Source organism: Hemicordylus capensis, chromosome 3 (genome assembly GCF_027244095.1).
Source record: "Hemicordylus capensis ecotype Gifberg chromosome 3, rHemCap1.1.pri, whole genome shotgun sequence".
Lineage (NCBI taxonomy): Eukaryota > Metazoa > Chordata > Lepidosauria > Squamata > Cordylidae > Hemicordylus > Hemicordylus capensis.
Genome location: NC_069659.1, coordinates 346896410 through 346917846, shown reverse-complemented (window position 1 = coordinate 346917846; position 21437 = coordinate 346896410).

Genomic DNA, 21437 nt, shown 5'->3' with positions numbered 1-21437 from the left:
GCTTGCTTGCTTTTCCTTCTTCTTTAGTTGTGGGAGGACACATCAAAGTCTTGGGCATATTCTCATTAATGGTAATCTTGGACAGATACAATTAATCTAGCAAGTCTCGCACTATTTACCTTGGGTGTTCTCCACTTGGGTCCCCAGATATTGTCGGACTACAACTCACATCATCCCCAGCCATAATGGCTTGGGGATGATGGGAGTTGTGATCCAACAACAGCTGGGGAGCCACATTTGAGAACATTGATCTACTCCAATTGGCAATGGCTCTTTGATTCCCACATTGACATCGTTCACACAATCACTTCAGTGTTGTAACTCACATTAAACCTAGATTCAAATTATGATATGAACAAGGCCAGTGAGTCTGTGTGTGTGAAAGAGATAGGGGTGGGTGGGAGAGAGAGACAATCAGTCAGACTTGCTATGGGTTCAGAGGCAGCTTTGACCAAGGGACCCATGGTTCCGCACCCCCCCCCCCCCGCCTGCTCTCCCGTCCACGTTTGGATGTTGGGAAGAGGGGCCTCCATGCAGTCAGCGAGCCCGCAGACGGTTCTGGATAGAAAAACAGACTCCCTCAACACCGGTCCCATCGAGCCCAAACTGCAGTGGCAAGTGCCTGAGGGAGTACTTTTGGTGGAGGGTGGGGGAGAGAAAGAGCAGAGGACTCTGGGAAGAAAGTTTCAGCTTTTGCTGGAGAGAGAAACCCAGGCATTATAAAAACTCGGGGTGCTGTATTCCAGGGCTGCACAAGAATTATGGGCCACAGGCCGCATCCAACCCAAGGACACGTTTTTGCTGGACCACAGAGGAAGGCAGCTCTTAGCCCTCCCCACCCCCAGTTCTGCCCCTAGGGATGTGCACTAACCGGTTCGGCGGTCCTTTTGAGGATCTCTCTCCTGGTAAGTCACTGACAGCCCAGGTCCAATTTATTTATTTATTGGTGAATTTCTATACCGCCTTGCATTAAAAACAACCTCAAGGCGGTTCAATCAGCGTATATCTGGAGTTGGGGTTTTTTGCCCCAATATGCATCACTTTACACTTGTTTACATTGCACTGCATTTGCCATTTGTTGGTCCGAAATTTCCCCACTTTCAGTTTCATGGGATGCCCCCTAGTTCTAGTATTGTGAGAGAGGGAGAAAAAATTCTTTCTGTCCACTCTCTCTACTCCATGCATAATTTTATATACCTCTATCATGTCTCCCCATAGTCACCTCTTTTCCAAAGTAAAGAGCCCCAGATGCTGTAGCCTTGCCTCATAAGGAAGGTGTTCTAGGCCTCTGATCATCTTGGATGCCCTCTTCTGCACATTTTTGAGTTCTACAATATCCTTCTTAAGATACAGTGACCATAACTGTACACAATACTCCAAATGTAGTCACACCATAGATTTGTATAAGGGCATTGTAATACTAGTGTTTTTATTCCCCTTCCCAATTATTCCTAGCATGGAATTTGTCCTTCTCACTATTGTTGTGCATTGAGTCAACACTTTCAACAAACTTCCACCACGACCCCAAGATCTCTCTCCAGGTCAGTCACTGAGAGCCCAGGTCCCATCAGCATATACAGGTGAAACTCGGAAAATTAGAATATAGTGCAAAAGTCCATTAATTTCAGTAATGTAAATTAAAAGGTGAAACTGTTATATGAGACAGATGCATTACATGCAAAGCGAGATAAGTCAAGCCTTAATTTGTTATAATTGTGATGATCATGGCGTACAGCTCATGAAAACCCCAAATCCACAATCCCAGAAAATTAGAATATTACATGGAACCAAGAAGACAAGGATTGTAGAATAGAACAATATTGGACCTCTGAAAAGTATACAGTGTACTGTGCTTGATTGGCCAGCAAACTCGCCTGACCTGACCCCATAGAGAATCTATGGGGCATTGCCAAGAGAAGGATGAGAGACATGAGACCAAACAATGCAGAAGAGCTGAAGGCCGCTAATGAAGCATCCTGGTCTTCCATAATACCTCATCAGTGCCACAAGCTGATAGCATCCATGCCATGCCGCATTGAGGCAGTAATTGCTGCAAAAGGGGCCCAAACCAAGTACTGAATACATATGCATGCTTATATTTTTCAGAGGTCCGATATTGTTCTGTTCTTCAATCCTTGTCTTCTTGGTTCCATGTAATATTCTAATTTTCTGAGATTGTGGATTTGGGGTTTTCATGAGCTGTATGCCATGATCATCACAATTATAACAAATTAAGGCTTGACTTATCTCGCTTTGCATGTAATGCGTCTGTCTCATATATCAGTTTCACCATTTAATTTGCATTACTGAAATTAATGGACTTTTTCACGATGTTCTTATTTTCCGAGTTTCACCTGTATGTGAAGTTGGCGGCGGGGGGGGGGGTTTGTTGCCCCAATATGCATCACTTTACACTTGCTTACATTGAACTGCATTTGCCATTTTGTCTCCCACTCACCAAGTTTGGAGAGATCTTTTTGGAGCTCCTCACAATCTGTTTTGGATTTCACTACCCTAAATAGTTTAATGTCATCTGCAAATTTGGTCACTTCATTGCTTACCCCAACTTCTTGATCACTTATGAACAAACTAAAGAGCACTGGTCCCTGTACAGATCCCTGAGAGACCCCACTTCTTTTTTCCCTTCATTGTGAAAACTGCCCATTTATCCCTACCCTCTGTTTCCTGTCCTTCAACCAATTACCAATCCACACATGAACCTGGTCCCTTATTCCATGACCTCTAAGTTTACTTAAGAGCCTTTGGTGGGGAACTTTATCAAAAGCTTTTTGGAAATCCAAGTATACTATATCAACTGGATCACCTTCATCCACATCCCTGTTGATGCTCTCAAAGAACTCCAAAAGGTTAGTGAGGCAAGACTTGCCCTTGAAGAAGCCAATCTGGTTCTCCTTCAGCAAGGCTTTTTCTGCTATGTGTTTAACAGTTTTGTCCTTGTCGGGCCTTTCCACTGGCCATGGGGAGGCCCAAGTACACACCTGGTCGGGTGGGGGGAGGAGAAGACGGAGGCAATACAGCTCCTGGGTACAGGCAGAGCCAGCTGGGATCTTACATGGTTGTCAGGGAGAGCCAGGACACCCAGGAACCCACAGACCGTGGATGGGCCAGCAGGGCCCCACAGGTTGCCTCCTGCTGGTGAAGAGGTGAAGGCAGGGCCTCAACAGCTGTAGAACAGGCAACAGCTGAAGGAGGGAGGATGCAGGCAGCTACACTGGAGAGGGTGGAGTCAGAGAAGGGTTGTTGGGATTGCCCTGGACTTTATTTAAGGCTTGGATGGCCAGGGATGAGGCGGCCTGGAGAGATGGGAATGATTTGGCCCTAGAGACTCCCGGTGAGGAGCAGTTTTACTCTCACACCTCTCCCTGGCAGCTGGTGGAGGAATAGGGTGACAATTAACCCCCTCCCCATCACTCCTGAGACCGCTTCCACGGCCTATGAACAGGATCAGAGGAAGGGAAGTGGTTGGAGACTGTGATCCCAAGCCAGTGCGTGACAGTCCTCAAGTATGCTTTCCATCAGTTTACCTGGCACAGAAGTTAAACTAACCAGCCTGTAATTTCCTGGATCCCTTCCGCCCCCCCAACCCCCACCCCGGATCCATTTTTGAAAATCAGAGTTGCATTAACTGCTTTCCAGTCCCCTGGTACAGAGCCTGACTGTAGGGACAAATTACATATTGTTAGGAGATCAGCAATTTCACATTTGAGCACCTTCAGAATTCTTGGGTGGATGCTATCTGGCCCTGGAGACTTGTTAATTTTTAGTTCTTCAAGACAATTTAGAACATCCTCCCTCCTCACCTCAAATTGGCCCAGTTCTTCAGCCTCCAAGCCTGAGAAGCTCAGTTCCAGAGAGGGTATACAGTCAGTGTCTTGTGAAGACAGATGCAAATAACTCATCCAGCTTCTCTTCAATCTCCGTATCCTCCTTAATAATCCCTTTCATGCCCTCGTCATCTAAGTGTCTGACCGCCTGACTGGCAGTTTTTCTGCTTCTGGTATATTTAAAGAAATTTTTGTTACCCCCCTTGGCACTTCTAGCTATATGTTTCTCAAACTCTCTTTTTGCATCCCTTATTGACTCCTTGCATTTCTTTTGCCAGAGTTTATGATCCTTTATGTTCTCTTCATTTGGGCAGGACTTCCATTTTCTGAATGAAGTCAGACAATTTTGATCTGCCGTTTCTGGATGGGGTCACACTCCCCAGAAGGAACAGGTACGCAGTCTGGGGGTGCTTCTGGATCATAACCTCTCCCTGGTGTCCCAGGTTGAGGTGGTGGCCTGAGGTGCTTTTTATTGGCTTTGGCTGATATGCCAGCGGCATCCATTTCTTGAGATGAACGACCTCAAAATGGTGGTACATATTTATTTTTATTTATGTATTTAAAATATTTCTATACCGCCCAAAACTTGCATCTCTGGGCAGTACATAATTAAAATCATTTAAAACGTCAAATAAATAAATATCAAGTGATTGGGAAGCTGCACCTGTTGAACGTCTGCCAGGATGCATAGCCCAATGTCCAGATGAAAGACCAAGGCAAAGTGTGGGTGCGTGGAGCCTCATTTCTAAGGCCAGCATAATATACCAGACTGTACAAGGTCTTTACAGTTTATATGGTGCGGAAGTTTAGATGGGCACTTTAACTTGGAATTTCTATGCTTTTTAGAGTATGAGTGAAAATGTTAAGCATCTTAACTCTCATCTTAAACCCAAAGTTGTTAGATGACTGAATATATATGGCACTTAAAGAGAAATCAGAAAGATACTAATAGGTGGATTTTCTAACTCTGTGGTTTTTTCCAGTATCCAGAAATGCTATGTCCTGTTAGAGGGGCACTGCTGGAAAACCCATAATAGCAATAAGAAAATCAAACAATGGTGTTAAATAAAACAGTGCTTTCAAAACCCTCGTTGCCTTTTTGTTTTCTTTCTGGTTGGAGCCAGACTCATTACAGTCCAGTACTGTCAGTGACTCGTACCATTGGTGCACTCCAGATTCAGGCTGTTGGTCCATCAAGCTAAATACTGCCTACTCCAGCCGGCTGTGGCTTTCCACAGTCTACAACAGCACCCATCTCCAGTCCTGCTCCTTTCCCATTTGTGATTGCAGCAGCGAAATAAGAGCCCGCCCACCTGTAGCCTCAGCCAGCCAGAAACATAGATAAGGATCTCAATGACAAAGCTTGGCGATCCTAGTGCAGTCAGCCACTACCTGCACTGGGAAGTGGAAAACCGGCAGACTGCTGCCCTGCCACAGCCAGCTGAACCACAGCAGCCTTTCAGGCATGGAGTTCTCGGGCCCTGAACAGACTCTGCATCTTGGCTGTTTATGGGCTCTTTCCAAGAAAAAGACTTGCTGTCTGGGCTCAGGCTTTGCTTCCGTTCCAACGTCTCCTTGGTCTTGGTTGAATTATGGTGCGTCTGTCTAGCTCAGTTACTTGGATTCTCTGGTCTTTGGTGTCATTCCTGACCTCCAGCTTACTGCTTGACCTGGTCTTGCTCCTGGTGTGTCTATTAGGAATGTGTGAATCAATTTGGGTACAAAACAATTTGTATACAAATCTACCTGTTTTGGGCAATTTGTGGACAAAACAAATCGCCCCTGTGCTAGCTGGCCAGATTTGAGTCCAAAACAATTCAGGGGTGATTCAATTCAGGTACAATATCCCTAGTGTCTACTTGGCTTGACTCTGCTTCTGGACTCTGGTTTATCACTGAACCCCTAACTTCTGGTTTGTGTGCTTGGCTTTGATGCTGACTCCTGGCTTACTTCCTGACCTCAGTTCCTAGACTTCCCTTGCTCCTGGTTCTCTGCTGGGCCTTCCTGGTCCCAACTTCCGGCCCCAGCATCTCATCTAGTGGCTGCCAGTAGCTCAACTCCGACTAGCTCAAGGGTTCAGCCCAATAATCATTTGTTTCCTCTGTTCCTGAAAGGTGGAGTGCCACAGGGCTCTGTTCTGGGCCCTGCTGTTCAATCCTCTCTAATAAAACGCTTGGTGTCTGTCCGTGGACGGACACCAAGCGTGTGACCGTGCCTCCCTGGCCTGTTCTGGGCATGCGCGAAGCGCATGCCCAGAACAGGGCAAGGGAGACACGATCGCCAGCACCCGGCAGCCATCTTGGGCGGCCAGAAACGGCTGCCCCGAAGAAGCCGGAGAAGCAGCGGCGGGGGAAACTGACCGAGGCGGCGGAAAAAGACAGAGGCCGGGGGTGGAGCGGAGGCCATGTAACTTTTTTAAAAATTGCTCCTGCGGCCGACGCCGCCGACCGCCCACCCTCCCTCCCAGCTGCCGAGTCCCCCATACCCTGGCCGACTGCTGTCAGCCGAAGACAGCCCTTAATTTAAGAGGCAGAGAGGAGCTCGCAAGCAGAGCTCCTCTCTGTGCAAAGCCTCTTGCCGAACTGCCGCTTTGGGCGCTTGCGTCCCTTGTGCCCAAAGCAGCAGTTCGGCAAGAGGCTTTGCACAGAGAGGAGCTCTGCTTGCGAGCTCCTCTCTGCCTCTTAAATTAAGGACTTCCTTCGGCCGACAGCAGTCGGCCAGGGTAAGGGGGACTCGGCAGCTGGGAGGGAGGGTCGGCGGCGTCGGCTGCGGAAGCAATTTTTTTTAAAGTTACATGGCCTCCGCTCCGCCCCCGGTCCCGGCGTCCGTCTCCCCAGCCTGGCGGGGGCAAGTGCCTGGGCCGATTTGGCCCTTAAAGGTAGGGGGGGACACAAAGGAGCTGGGAGGGCGGCCGGACGGCGGAGGGAGGGGGAATGGCGGCGGGGGGCCAGGAGCGCCGTTACTAGTGCCCGTTATTCAACGGGCCAAAATTCACTTGTAATCTTATAAAAGATTTGTGGGAGGAAGTAGTGGGCATGCCTATTAACTTTGCAAATGACATGAAGCTGGGTATTAGCTAACTTCTTAGAAGACAGAATCAATATTCCAAATGAGCTTCACAGGCGTGGACATTGGGCCAATACCAATAAGGCGAAGTTCCACAGAGATAATTGTAAAATCCTTCACTGAGGTAAGAATAAGACCCCTGCTAACTGGGCCAAAAGGCACCTTTTAATGTGGTGATTCTCTTTATTTAGCAGGGGGAGAGTAACTGGCCTTATCCACCCGCAGCACAGTACCTCCAGTAACTGTTGCTTGTGTCTAGTTTATGTTTATGTTTAGATTGTGAGCCCTTTGGGGACAGGGATCCATCTTATTTATTTATTATTTCTCTAGGTTAACCGCCCTTATTTCTCTATGTAAGCCACCATTTTTGGAAGGGTGGTATAGAAATCGAATAAATAAATACATACATACATACATACATAATCAGATTGCGCAAGTATAGGATAGGAGAAGAGCTGTTCTGGCAGCAATCTCTGCTGGAAAGGATCTCGGTGTCTCCACAGTATGATGCATCTGCTAGAAGGAGTAATTCAGTCTTTGGCTCCATTAACAAAGGCATAATGTCTAGATCATGAGAAGAATAGCTTCACTCTATTCTGCTCTGGAGTAATTATTCACTCTATTGTGTTCTGGTATAATTATCCTTCACTCAGAATAATGGCTCAGTGCTGGTCATTGTATTTTTTAAAAGGACATTGATAAACTGGAATGGGTTCAGAGCAGGGCAGCAAAGTTGGTGAAGGGTCTGGAAACCAAGTCCTATGAGAAATGGTTGATGGAGTTGAGTACATTAGGCCTGGAGAAGACGAAGGGGAGATAACTGTCTTGAAAGATCTGAAGGGCTGTCATACAGAAGGAAGATGGGATTTGTTTTCTATTGTTCTGTGGGAAGGAATAGAACCAATGGGTTGAAATGGCAAGGAAGACAGTTAAGGTTAGACATTCAGAGAAATTATAACTGTAAGAACTATAAGAGTTTGAAAATGAAACAGAGCAGCAGTGTATTCTTCATGATCATCTATTAGGGGACAGCATAGCAGATTTCTCTACTGAGCAATGTGTGGGACTGGAAGATCATCAAGTCTTTTCCAGCTGTAGCATTCTATGAGCTTGTAAGAAGATTCCCCCAGTAACCAATCGGCTTTGGATAAGGCCATCACTCAGAGATGGTATAGTGAGCAGCCTCCCCTCCCTCTAAAGAGTTAACAGGAAGTGAACCCTTGTCTTGACTGACAGGCTGGTGAACTCCAGGGCTCAACCAATCAGTACGCCAGGGCGGGGGTTGGAACCTAGAGAGCTGTTGCTGGGAATAAGAAAGGAAATCTGTGCAGAGAGTACAGACTAGCAAGGGGGATGGATGCCTCATGGCTGGAGGCTTCAGGATAATCTCTCAGAGTGAGAGATCTGCAGGAAGCTTGATTTCTTATCAGGAGTTTTGGTGAGTTTTCAAGGGAAAGGGAATCCAGCATAGGGAACAGTTTGTTCAGTCAGGCTGGGTGTTAGGAACTTATATTTCTTTGTGTGTGTGCTTTGTATATCCCTGATGCTATTCTATTATTGTTTACCTGCAACATAATTAAAATAAGAAACACTAGCCTACGTTCAACCCACCTAGGGCATTGCAAAAGTCTCGGTAAACATCTAAGTGTGCCTAAATGCAACCTAAAACTGAAGCTTAAGACAACCTGTTTTTGTAACCTACTAAGTATTTTTGAGTGTATCTAAAGATAAAAGCCTCAGACGGAAGCAGTCTGTAGTAATTGAAAACAACTTTTAACAATTCTTTTCTTTTTACAAGTCTCTCAGAGTTGGTTTTTAACTCAGGAAAAGGGGGGGCAGAAAGGGGGATTTCTCTGGTGCAAAAGCATCCTCAAGCACTCATCAGTTTTTCTCATTCTATGTAGGCATACATGTGGAAGATTTTTTTGTATTTGTCCAATAGCATCATTAAGAGACATTTCCCTGTGATATTCCACTCCAAATCTCAGGGGAATTTGGGCTCTGTCAATAAGAGGGTGGTGGTGGCAGTATTTTAAATCTACTGGAAATATAGAATAGTTTTATGAGAAGCCCACCAGGCAGCTCAGCAGGGATGACTCAGCATTCTCTTTCCCTCATGTGAGCTAGCTCTGAGACAAAGGCTTTAATCCCTTACAGATGGGGCCATAGGACAGCTGTAGAGCATGTGTTTTGCATGTAGAAGGTTCCAGGTTTGATGCCTGGCGTTTCCAGGTAGGATTAGAAAAGACTCTTGCCGGAAACCTTGGAGAACCTATTGCCAGTCAGTGTAACAGACAATACGGAGCTAGATGGACCAATGGTCTGACAGCATAAGGCAGCTTCATATCTTCCTGTGTAGCCTTTTCAGTTGGCACATGCAAGAAAAACAATTCCCAGTTCCTTTGTTTGTTTGTTTGTTTGCTTGCTTGCTTTTCCTCAGGACCTGCCACCTTTTTGCTCCTGCTATCAATGGGATCCAGGAAATACTCAAACTAAAAAGAGTAACTAAAGGCTAGTCACAAATAACTCAAGCACCAATTTGTAATTTAACACATAACCTTGTGCAATGAGACATATGTGCAAAGTACTGGTGCGGTACCCGCTTTCACCATTAGCTGGTTGAAGCTTACATGTTCCTAAAATATTGCACATAGCACTCTTTTGCAGACACGGATGTATGGATTGAGCCCTCTCTCTTTAGTTTAAAGTATTTTATATTCTTGGGTATTCCATTAATTCCATTAATCCCCCCGCTAACATGACAAAGAGGCACCTTTTAACATGGTGATTCTCTTTATTTAGCAGGGGGAGAGTAGCTGGCCCTATCCACCCCCAGCACAGTACTTCCAGTGACTGTTGCTAGTGTCTATCTCATGTTTCTTTTTAGACTGTGAGCCCTTTGGGGACAAGGAGCCATCTTATATATTTATCATTTGTCTGAGTAAACCTCCCTGAGCCATTTTTGGAAGGGTGGTATTGAAATCAAATAAATAAATAAATAAATAATGCTAAAAATGATAATATAGAGAGTTTCAAGCGTCCAAAGGATTCATACGTGTTGTCCTCAATATTCCAGGGGTTCTCAAACTTGGGTCTGCAGATGTAGTTGGATTTCAACACTCCTCATCCACAGCCACAATGGCTGAAGGCTGACTGGCCCAAGCTTGAGAATCCCTGCAAGTTCACTCCTCACAACAGCACTGCAAAGTTGTGTCTGACAGTTAATTTATCCCCATATTTAATTGCAGGTGGTGATTCGGACTAAGGGGAAGTAGCTTCCTCTCAACCATCATGCCCTCTTTTTTATAGGTCTATTATACAATCTAGAAAAGGGATGCCAATATGTACATCCCTGTTGGTTCGCATTTGATCATGCAGAAATGGGACTCTTGTGTGAGGCTTAGATTTCTTTTTTAACTTTCTTGTTTGTTTTGCTGATGCCAGCTTATTTTTAGGCTATGCAAATTTTCTCTTATCTCATAAAGTGTACTTTGACTGGATGTCCCCGCATGTTTACTTTTCTGTTGTTTGCAATCACTGCCAGGACTTCACGTATCCAAATATTTCAGGATTTCATGTATCCAAATGCTAGAGTTGTTGCATCTCATATAAAAGTGAGCCTCTCTGCTCCTTCCACTCTCCTTTCAAATAGCACCACACTCCTTTTAGATCTTCTGAGCACTGAGTCATGAAATTGCTGGTAGGAATTGCTGAAATTCCCTCCTGTATACAACTATTAAGAGATAGGGATCCTGTCTGCATCTGGCCATCTTAAACTTTGACTATGCCATTGACTATGGTATCCTCTGGACCACTTCTCTGGCATAGGGGTTGGAGGCATTGCATTTCAATGATTTCACTCTTTACTGACTGTTCATTCAAATGGCCTCTAAACGCACACTCCCAATACTTGTTTAAACAAGCATTTGGAGCACTTGAATGAAGAGCACCCACAAGTGATCTGGGACATGCTGAGAGGTCCGTAGAGAACGTCCCAATGAGAGCAGTCTTGGCACGTCTCCTCCTTCCTCATGTGTGCCGGGGCTAATATCGTTTGAATTGGCCCTCGTTTGAACTGGCCCTCGGTCTTAACAGTTTCCACTGCAGAGATGGCTAAAATATCCATTGCTATGTTCCCAGGACAAGCCTTATGAACACATCCGTGTGGAATTTGCGATTGTCTGAATGAACTGCTCAGCCAAAGAAGCAAAGGACTATTTGGAAGACTGCCATATGGAGAAAGGCAATCACCCAATAGGGGGAAGTGCCAAATCAGTCCTAATAAATCCAACATGGACTTGGAAAGAATCTAGGATCAGTCTTGGGAGAGATCAAAGGAAGGACATTGTGCCTTGAATGGGGCATTTGGACAGGACCCTTTGGGTACCGTAAATATTGTACCTGTGAAATCTATGGCAGGGGTGGGCAACCTCTATCACTCCAACTATTGTTGAACTACAACTCTGATAATCCTCAGCCACAATTTATTGTGGCCGGGGATGTTGGGCGTTATAGTTCAGCAACATCTGGAATGCCAAAGGTTGCCTACCCATGCTCTTCAGCCTACAGGTACATTTGTTGAACTACAACTCCCATCAATTCCAGTCACAATAACTGTGGCTGGGGGTGATCAGAGTTGTAGTTCAACAACAACTGGAGGGCCGCACTTGCCCACCCCTGCTCTAGGGTCAAGGGCGGTCTAGAAATGTTGCCTGTTTCTTTAAGAGCTACTGCAGTGAGATACTTCACGTGCCTGCCCTTGACTGACAGTGGAGATCAAGGAAGGAGGATATTCCAGGAAAATGCTGAGGCTTCTAGACACCTCCCTAGGCATGAGCATAATTGGTGCTGAGGTCCACATTCTATTTTTGTGAATGTCTGGCCGCCACAAGCAAACGGAGCTTTTCTATTGCCCCTCATACTCAACTGCTGCTCTAGAAATAGTTGCCATCCTTGGGTTAGAACAGTGGTAGCCCAGGTAAACCTAGCCTTGGATTTTAAACTTCAAAATAGCCAATCCTTAATCAGAATCACCATCTTCTCAAGACTGGTTCCTGGAGTGTTGAGGCTGCCATAACCTGGTAAATGTGCAGGCAGAAAATTCTCTTGCACTCTCTCAACTTTTGGGGTGACAAAAGTGGAGGTGTCTACTGGGTAGTGTATCCATTGCTAGTCTTGGGGCCCCAGAAAAAACCTGGAGAGAACATTTGCCCTTGTTATCTATAAAAACAAAGCAAACAAAACATTGATAATGCCATATAGCATGCTGGTTCTCCAGTGTGAGGCAAGCCATCTTGTATGAGGTGCAGGCACTTGCAGCTTTGTGGCTCCTCCCAAGGTGTACCTTGAACAGCTCAACAGGTAGAGCGCCACACATTGTTCCTCTAATTCCACTGTAGGTCAGGGCTGGGCTGGTCTAGACCACAGTCTTTCCTAGAGTTCTATCTAATCTAATCTAAACCTATCTATCTATCTATCTATCTATCTATCTATCTATCTATCTATCTATCTATCAGGTGTACCACCTAAATCAATGATTCCTAAGTGGTTTGCAGCTTTGGGTTTTTAAGAGAACGGCTTCTTCGTAATGAACCCCGCTGCCCATTGAGATCATCAGGAGAGGTCTGTCTGCATTTGCCACCAGCTTGTCTGGTGGCTACTCAGGGACGGGCCTTCTCCGTTGCTGCCCCAAGGCTTTGGAATGCACTCCCTAGTGAAATAAGAGCCTCCCCATCTCTGACATCCTTTAAAAAGTCCTTAAAGACGCATTTCTTCACCCAGGCTTTTAACTGATATTGTTTGATTGTTTTGAATGTTATTTTTAGAATATTGTTTTAAAATTTTTAAATTGTGTTTTACATTTCTTGCTTTTAAATTTTTGTTTTGTTTTGTTTTTGTTTTTAATTAATGTTTTACTTTTTAATCTTGTTGTAAACCGCCCAGAGATGTAAGTTTTGGGTGCTGTAAAAATATGATAAATAAATATGATAAATAAATAAAATAAAAATTATTGTAGGGAAGGGATTTCAATGACCACAATTAGGAAGATAGGAAGCTGCCTTATACCGAGTCAGACCACTGGTCCATCTAGCTCAGTACTGTCTACACTGACTGGCAGCTTCTGCACAATTGAACCGAACCAAGCCCGGTTCGGACGGACTGGTTCAGTGTCCAATGGGCAGTGGGGGGTGGGGGTCAAGAAAGGTATTTAAATAGGTGATAGCAGGGCAGCCAAATGCCCCTGTTGCCACCATTGGAACAGCTCTTCAGGACCAATCTGGCCCCTGCAAGTCTTTCACAGAGCGCCTCATACTCCTTGCGAAGTGTGCGAGAAGAATGAAGAGGTGATAGGAGTTAGCCATGACCACCTCACTGTGGGACATTTAGGAGGAAAGCTCCCTCCTGCCGGACGTGGCTCCACTTTCCATGACCTCAAGCATTCCCACCCTGACACACACACACATCACATGAGTCCCACTCTGACGAAGCACCAACAATAAAAAAGCAAGCCTCGTGGCCAAAAAAGCAGTTGGGGTTGTTGTGGGCCCTGATTCACCACCAGCACCAGCAGGTCCTGTACCAGTTAGACTTTTGCCACTTTGTCCCAGAAAGACACAACATTTTGAACTTGTAGATCCCTAAGCGCTGTGCCTGATGATTAATGGGAGGCTCTGTAGGACAGCCCATGGGGAATGGGCTACCCATTTTTCACACACAGAAATTTCACACACAGAAATTCTGGGGCTACCTAGAGAACAGAATGAAAGTCATTTAAGGTGGCTATACCCTAATAACTCACTGCAAAATTTAAATAACAATAATCTGCACACATCTACTCTGTCATAAAGGGGCCATGTGTACTCTGCCCATTTGCTTGGTGGAAGTGCAGATTCTGGTGCATGGCACAGAATTCAGCATTCTCCATCTCTGCCATTATCTTTTTTGAATAGCCTGTTTCTAATTCTTGTGACTGGAGACACCAGGTGGAAGCTATGCAGATAGTGCCTGGTGAAATCCTAGAAGGAGGAGGAGGAGGAGGACTAAGTTTCTGTGATTTGCATAGTTCTTTATCCCTTCCCTTGGGCAGCAAAAGCAGAATAAATTATACAACTCAAATCATTGCATGCAAGTTATACCATAGGTGCTCAGACTTCTGGGGGATTTTAAAAAAGAAGAATATGCAGCAGCATTGGACAGAACTGACCAGAAAGACATTTTTCCCCCCTAGTGTCTAAACATGTTATATAATACTATAGGGATCTGCTGGAATATCTCTGTTCTGCTAGTAAGAGAACCAAATGATGGTGCTTCATAAATAAAACATTAAATTCTTTGCCTTTTTTATCATCTTTGGTTCCAACAGGAAGACCCATCCTGAAGGCAAGTACCCCCATCAACTCATACAGTTTGATCAGTAAGCCTAGTACTGCCTTCTGCAACTGGCTGTGGCTCTCCACCATCTCCGACAGCAGCATTTTCCAGCTTGGCTACCAGAGTCCCCTTTAACTGGAGATCTCTAGGGATGGACCAGGGGACATCTGCATGGGCTCTACCATTCAGGACAGGCCAGCCGGGAAGATCTGCACATATTCCCTTATGTTTCCAAAACTATACTGGCTAGAGACTTTGTTTTTTAAATCAAAGCTAGAACCCATACGGACATAAGAAACATTCAGGCCCAAGGCCCATCTAATTCATTATTTTGGCCACATCTACAGGTAACAGAAAACCATGGGTAGACAAACCCAAGGTTAATTTTTGTAACCATGAATTGCATTGCAGATGTTCATCCAACCATAGCCTGACAACCTAAGGTTTCAGGGTAGGGGCGCCCATCCCTCTTCCCTCTTCCAGAATTGGCATCTGAGCAAGTTCCATAGCACTCGTGTCCCAGACTGTGGGCAAGGCATCAGTACGTCTGCAGGGTGGCAGCCATTGGCCACGGACTTCAAGGGAGCATGCCAAGCACCATCATGCCTTTTTGGAATGGACTGCCTGCCCTCAGCAGGTAAAGGGCATTTAAATCCCTTTAAATTGATTGATTGATTTGATTTATATACCGCCCTTCCAAAAATGGCTCAGGGCAGTTTACATTTTTTTTAAAACCAATTAAAATCAATTAACAATTAAAATCAAAACTATATCAACTAAATGGCAGTTAAACCCTTATTCCAACTGCAGTTGCACTACTGTCACCCTTGTAAGAGCTCCGCACCCAAACAGTCTTGCACAAGCACAATTGCTGGCAGCGGGGGAATGCTGAGGGGTACAATTTTCCTGTTACTCCAGGAAAGGGTCATGATGAGTTCCTAGGAGGGAATATGTATATGGGGGAGGGCAGAAGATCCTGGTCCACTGTGACCAAGGATGCTTTTGCGATGGCAGACCCCGGCAAAGCTGTCCAAGAACACCCAAGCACACTCCTGACCCTGTGTCAGCTTGCCCACTGGGGATGCGTTCTCTCATAAGAGGGCCAGTCCACTGGGGAGGACCAAAGGCTCCACGACCTTTGGTCCTCTGTCAGACTGCATTCTAATAAGGTACGCCATCCAAATGAAGAGGCCCCCGCTTGTGTGAGGCCCCTGTTCTCTCTGGTAAATAATATAATGTGTACACTGTGACCCCCTTCTCTCCAGGAAACCCTTTCACCCTCCCAAGGAGTAGTGGCTGCTCCATGTGTCCAGGCAGTACTGGGTGTGCAAACCAGGGAAACAACGGGACCAGGATATATCTTTACTCTCATTTGAAATTCCTGGGTTTGGACCGACGTTGCAGCATATGCAGAGTGGCCGCTGCGGGTAATCGCAGGAGAAGGGAGCTCCAATTGTTGGCAATCCCAGGAAAGTGTGGTCGCTGTACCATGCAAAAACAAACTTGGATACGTGCCAATGAACAACCGGCATGGCAGACGGACTGCTTCAATTGCTTCTTTGCAGCAGTCGCCAAGGCAGGGAAAGGTGTTGTCAGGGTACGCATCCCCAGGGCTTGCTTGTGTGGAGCAACTAGGTTAGGTGGCATCTGCTGTCAGGCTTGCATGTGTGTCTCCATGGCCTTTTACTCTAATGAGAGAGTGGTCCTTGGGAGAAGGACTATCATCACACATTATTAACAATTCAGCCCCATGCCTATGTAGCCCTGGACGTTTCTTCTCATGAATAATGCCATGGAGTACATTCTTGCACCCAAAGGGAAGGGGCTGGGACCCCCTTCCCCAACTTTATTGTACAAAAAATAGAACAGAAACATTCAAGAATTCTTGGGTGTGGCTGCCTTTCAAAGCAGACACCCGGTATGGCTGCCCTGCCATATGTTATATTTGCAGCAATCTAATCAGGTTGCCCAGTTCACGGTGCCACCGTGACTGCATGTGCTTGTGAACATATTGTTTGATCAATTTATTTTTGGCGACCAGCACACATAGTGCCTGTCCTTCCATCCCACCCCCTTTCTCTTCCAGTTTCCAGATTGGGGGGGAAAGGGACACAGTAGCAAGCGGTCATCCCCCAATGTGACGTTTTCCTTTGACAGTCTTAGAAGCTGGGGATGGAACGAGGCACCGTTCCTGTTGCTGGACAATGGCTTGAGAAGCATGGAGACAGGGTGGGTGGGGCAAGTATTTGGAGAGGCAGCCAGCGAGAAACACAGCAGGCATGGAGCAGCTGCATTCCTGGGCGGGTTTGGGCTGCCTTCTCTATGATTTTGGTTCCAGAAACAGCACAAAACCCCAGTTACGGACGCATCTGCGTTTGGACATAACATTGCCACCTTCAAACCTCAGGTCGGAGCAACGAACAATCCAAAGGTTCAAACTGGAGTTTGGCGAGGGAAACTGCAGATCGCTTTTGCTGCGAAACTGTGGTTGCACGCATTCAGACATACACAAATTCCAACCTCTGCCCCATTCAATTCCAGTTTGTCATTGCATGCGAATGGGGCCTCTGTTTCCCACAGTGACCCACCAGATTCATCCAGGAATTCCTCCACAAGCAGGAGAGGAAAGCAAACTCCCTCTCCTGCTGTTTCTCCCTTGCAAACGGTATTCAGAGGCACCCTGCCTCTGAACCTGGAAGTAGTCTATAGTCATCAAGGCCAGCAGCCACCAACAGACTGAATTTGTCTAAGCTCCTTATAAGCTCCATGCTGGGGGCCATCACCACATGACTTAATTGCACACTGTGTGAAAAAGTCCTTCCTTTTGTCTGCCCTAAATTTCCTATCAATCACTTCCATGAGATAAGCCCTGGTTCTAGTGTAGTGTGTGAGAGAGAAAAGCTTCTCTTTATCCACTCTCATCACGCAGACCAGATAATGCACTAAACACACACACACAATGGGGGCGTGCCTAGAATTAAGGAGACTTCTGGGAAGGACAGCAAGTATCTTTGCTAGGGAATGGGAGAGGATGTTTGGACTTCTCCACCCCTGGCATGTAATTTACTGGTATGTGCCACTCTTCCATAGGGCTGCCACCAAAATTTCCAATTTACAGTGTTTATGAGGCCCGAGTAAAAGTCCAGTCTAATAGCATCTACATAGATCCTCCTAAATACACATTTATTTTATTTTATTTTATTTTATTTTGCAGATGAGGCAAGCCACAAAACCTGTGGAAGCTGCCTCATACTGAGTCAGACCATTGGTCTATCCAGCTCACTTCTCTACACTGACTGGCAGCAGCTCCCCAAGGTTGCAGGCAGGAGCCTTTCCTAGCCCTACCTGGAGATGCCAGAGCCTGAACCTGGGACCTTCTGGATGCAAAGCAGATGCTCTACCACTGAGCCATGGGTGTAGCTATAACTGAATGGGGGCAGGGAGGAAATGTCCCTGGGCCCATGAGCAGAGGGGATTTCCCCAATTGGCTGTGAAATGGCTGCTTGTTCTCCCCGCTGTGTCCCTGACTCAGTGGCAAGCTGCTGGTTCCTGATCTGGGTGTGGAAAGTGTGTGATATCATTTGCACAGAGCAACACAAAGGGTATGAAAAGGTTTAGTTTTTCATCATGTCCGTAGACTTCAGCAGCAGCAAAGACGGGGGAGGGGGGCAGGGAGAATGAGAGGAATGGGGCTGCTCTGGGAGGAGCACCTGCCTGCTTGCATGCAGAAGGTTCCAAGTTCCCTCCCTGGCAGCATCTCCAAGATAGGGCTGAGAGAGAGAGTCCTGCCTGCAACCTTGGAGAAGTCGCTGCCAGTCTGTGTAGACAATACTGTGCTAGGTGGACCAGAAGTCTGACTTGGTATAAGGTAGCTTCCTGTGTTCCTAGGAAGGCAACAGGAGGCCTGGGGGCAAAGGCCCTTCTTCACTTCTTCTCCCAGGGTCTGCTCAAACCTCGCTATGCCCCTGCACAGAGCTGCAGCCCTATCCACAGCCTACTCCCAAATCACAGATCCTTTAGAAACTTGGAACCTGATGGAGTCAGAACAATCTGTCCTGCAGGGCTTAGACTCATCTCTCAAAACAGAGGGGGTAGATGTCTTTGTGACCTGGAACAGACCGTATCTCTGTTCCTGAAGTCATGGGATCATATCATATAAAAATTCCTGAAGTCATGGGATCATATCATATAAAACTGGGAGAGCCTGCACAATTAATGGCTGGAAGCCTAAATTACTTCTCTGAAATCCTTTGCACCTTTACTATAGAGCAAGGGACAAATGATACATGATAGTTAAAAGGTATTTTATTTATTTATTTATTTATTTATTTATTTATTTATTAACATATTTTATACCACCCAAAACTTATGTCTCTGGGTGGTTTACAACATAATAAAAACAAAGTAAAACATTCGTTAAAACAAACATTCGTTAAAACAAAAAGTTTAAAACATTACAACAATTTAAAAATTTTAAAACAATATTTTAAAACAGCATTAAAACCCTTAAAACAATATTAATAAAACGCCTGGGTGAACAGATCTGTATTTAAAGACTTTTTAAAAGCTGTCAGAGATGGGGAGGCTTTTATTTCACTAGGGAGCACATTCCAAAGCCTCGGGGCAGCAGCAGAGAAGGTCCGTCCCTGAGTCACCACCAGACGAGCCGGTGGCAACTGCAGACGGACCTCTCCAGTGGATCTCTCCAGTGGATCTCAGAGCCCCTGGTGGCGCAGTGGTAAAACTGCCACCCTGTAACCAGAAGGTTACAAGTTCGATCCTGACCAGGGGCTCAAGGTTGACTCAGCCTTCCATCCTTCCGAGGTTGGTAAAATGAGTACCCAGAATGTTGGGGGCAATATGCTAAATCATTGTAAACCGCTTAGAGAGCTCTGGCTATAAAGAGGTATATAAATGTAAGTGCTATTGCTATTGCTTGCTATCTCAGTGGGGGGGGGGCGGTAATGACAAAGAAGGCATTCTCTTACATACCCAGGGCCCAAGTTGCTTAGGGCTTTATAAGTTATCACCAACACTTTGTATTTTGTCTGGAAACATATCGGCAGCCAGTGTAGCTCCTTCAATACAGGAGTTATATAGTCTCTCTGAGATGACCCAGAGACCAACCTGGCTGCTGCATTCTGGAACAACTGTAGTTTGTGCTGTAGAATGTGCTGCATTCTGGACCACATACAAGGGCAGCCCCACAAAGAGCACATTGCAGTAATCCAGTCTGGAGGTTACCAGCAGATGTACCACTGTTTTGAGGTCATTCACCTCAAGAAACGGACACAGCTGGCATATCAGCCGAAGCTGATAGAAGGCACTTCTGGCCACCGCCTCAACCTGGGAGACCAGGGAGATGCTCAGATCCAGAAGCACCTCTAGACTGCGTACCTGTTCCTTCCGGGGAAATGTGACCCCATCCAGAACAGGCAGATCAAAATTGTCTCTCGAGTTCTGACCCCGCACAATTAGTACCTCCGTCTTATCTGGATTCAGTCTCAGTTTGTTATCCCTCATCCAACCCATCACCGACTCCAGGCAGGCATTTAGAGAGGTTATAGCCTCTCCCGATGATGCTGACATGGAGAAATAGATTTTGGTGTCATTAGCATACTGATAGCACCCTGCACCAAATCTCCTGATGATCTCTCCTAGGGGTTTCATGTAGATGTTAAACAACATCGGAGACAATACGGAGCCCTGAGGGACACAATACAAAAGTTCAGATTTTGAAGAACAACAGTCTCCAAGGGACACCATCTGGAACCTGCCCGAGAGGTAGGAGCGGAACGCCTCCAACTCCCAACCCCCTCAGATGTTCCAGAAGGACACTATGGTCGATATTATCGAAAGCTAGTATTGATAGTATCGAAAAGGTATGTTCACACAACCATCAACATCACGGTAGGAAGCCTTGTACCCTGGTTTGCATGGTTGTGTGAACTCACAAAAATCCCTCCAACTCAGGTTGCTCAAAGCAGGGTAGCCCAGCTTTTGTACCCTGCTCTTAACTAAGGTACACAGAGAAGAGAACTGTCCTACCTTGCTTTTCTGGTCAGGTGGGCCCATTTACCTTTTCTAGCAGATACCAGGAACTAACAGGCCTGGAAACCATAGAGAGTTGTGGTTACAAGAGATGCCAATCATGAATGTGCCACTCTACAAAGCACACTCTATGGTCCCATACTTGCAGCCACCTCAGCAGGGCTGGGCCCTCCTCCTGCCCTTTTGTGACCAATCAGAGGGCAGTTGCTGATGTAATGAGGCTTTCAAATCTACTGGCAGCACAAAGCATGCTGGGAAGGTCTGCAAAGCCTTCAGAGGACTCTCTATGCTTCAAGCTCCTGATTTCAGCAATGGAAGGCACACCTGACTTACTCGTGAATTTGCTGGGTTTGTTGACCAAACACAGGTTCTGATCGTCCATTGCTACCAGAGGTGCTCTTAGCCATGGACCTTGGGGATTTGGTCCATGGCCTCCTGCCTCTGGGGGGGGCCTCCAGATGTTCGGTGGGCCTCCCCCGAGCCCCGCCGCTGCTGGTGGCAGGATGAAGTGCAGCTGCAGAGAGGGTGGAGGGCAAGGAGAAAGTCCCCCCTTTTACATTTTAAAAAAACCACCACTGTGTGGTGGCAGCAGCACTTCTGGGGAGGGGGGAGGGGGGAGAGTTATCTTCTGTGCAGCCTGTTTCTGGCCTTTCTCCACATGGAGGAAGCAGAGAGGCGAGAGACTCGTGCAGTCACTGGGAAGGAGGGAGGGGAGCTGGAAGGAGCTCACCACCACCCCATCCTGGTAAAAGGGGGGATTCGCATCCTCACTCCCCACCCTCCCTGCAGCAGCTGTCACTGCTGTGCCCCATCCCACCTACCCTGGGTCAAGGAAAATATTTAGGTAAAAGAGAACTCTCCCCTCCTCACCCCCCACCCTCCCCGCAAGTATTGCCACTGCCACACAGCGGCATTTTTTTTAATGTAAAAGGGCGACTTTATCCTTGCTCCCTGCCCTCACTGCAGCTGTGTCCCATACCACTGTCGGCAGCGGTGAGGCTTTGGGGAGCCCCCCCTGAACATTGGCCCTCCTGGAGGCAGGAGCAGCGGTGGCAGGTATTTTTTTTAACTTAAGGGGATTCCTTGCAGTGTGGGGAGGGCTTG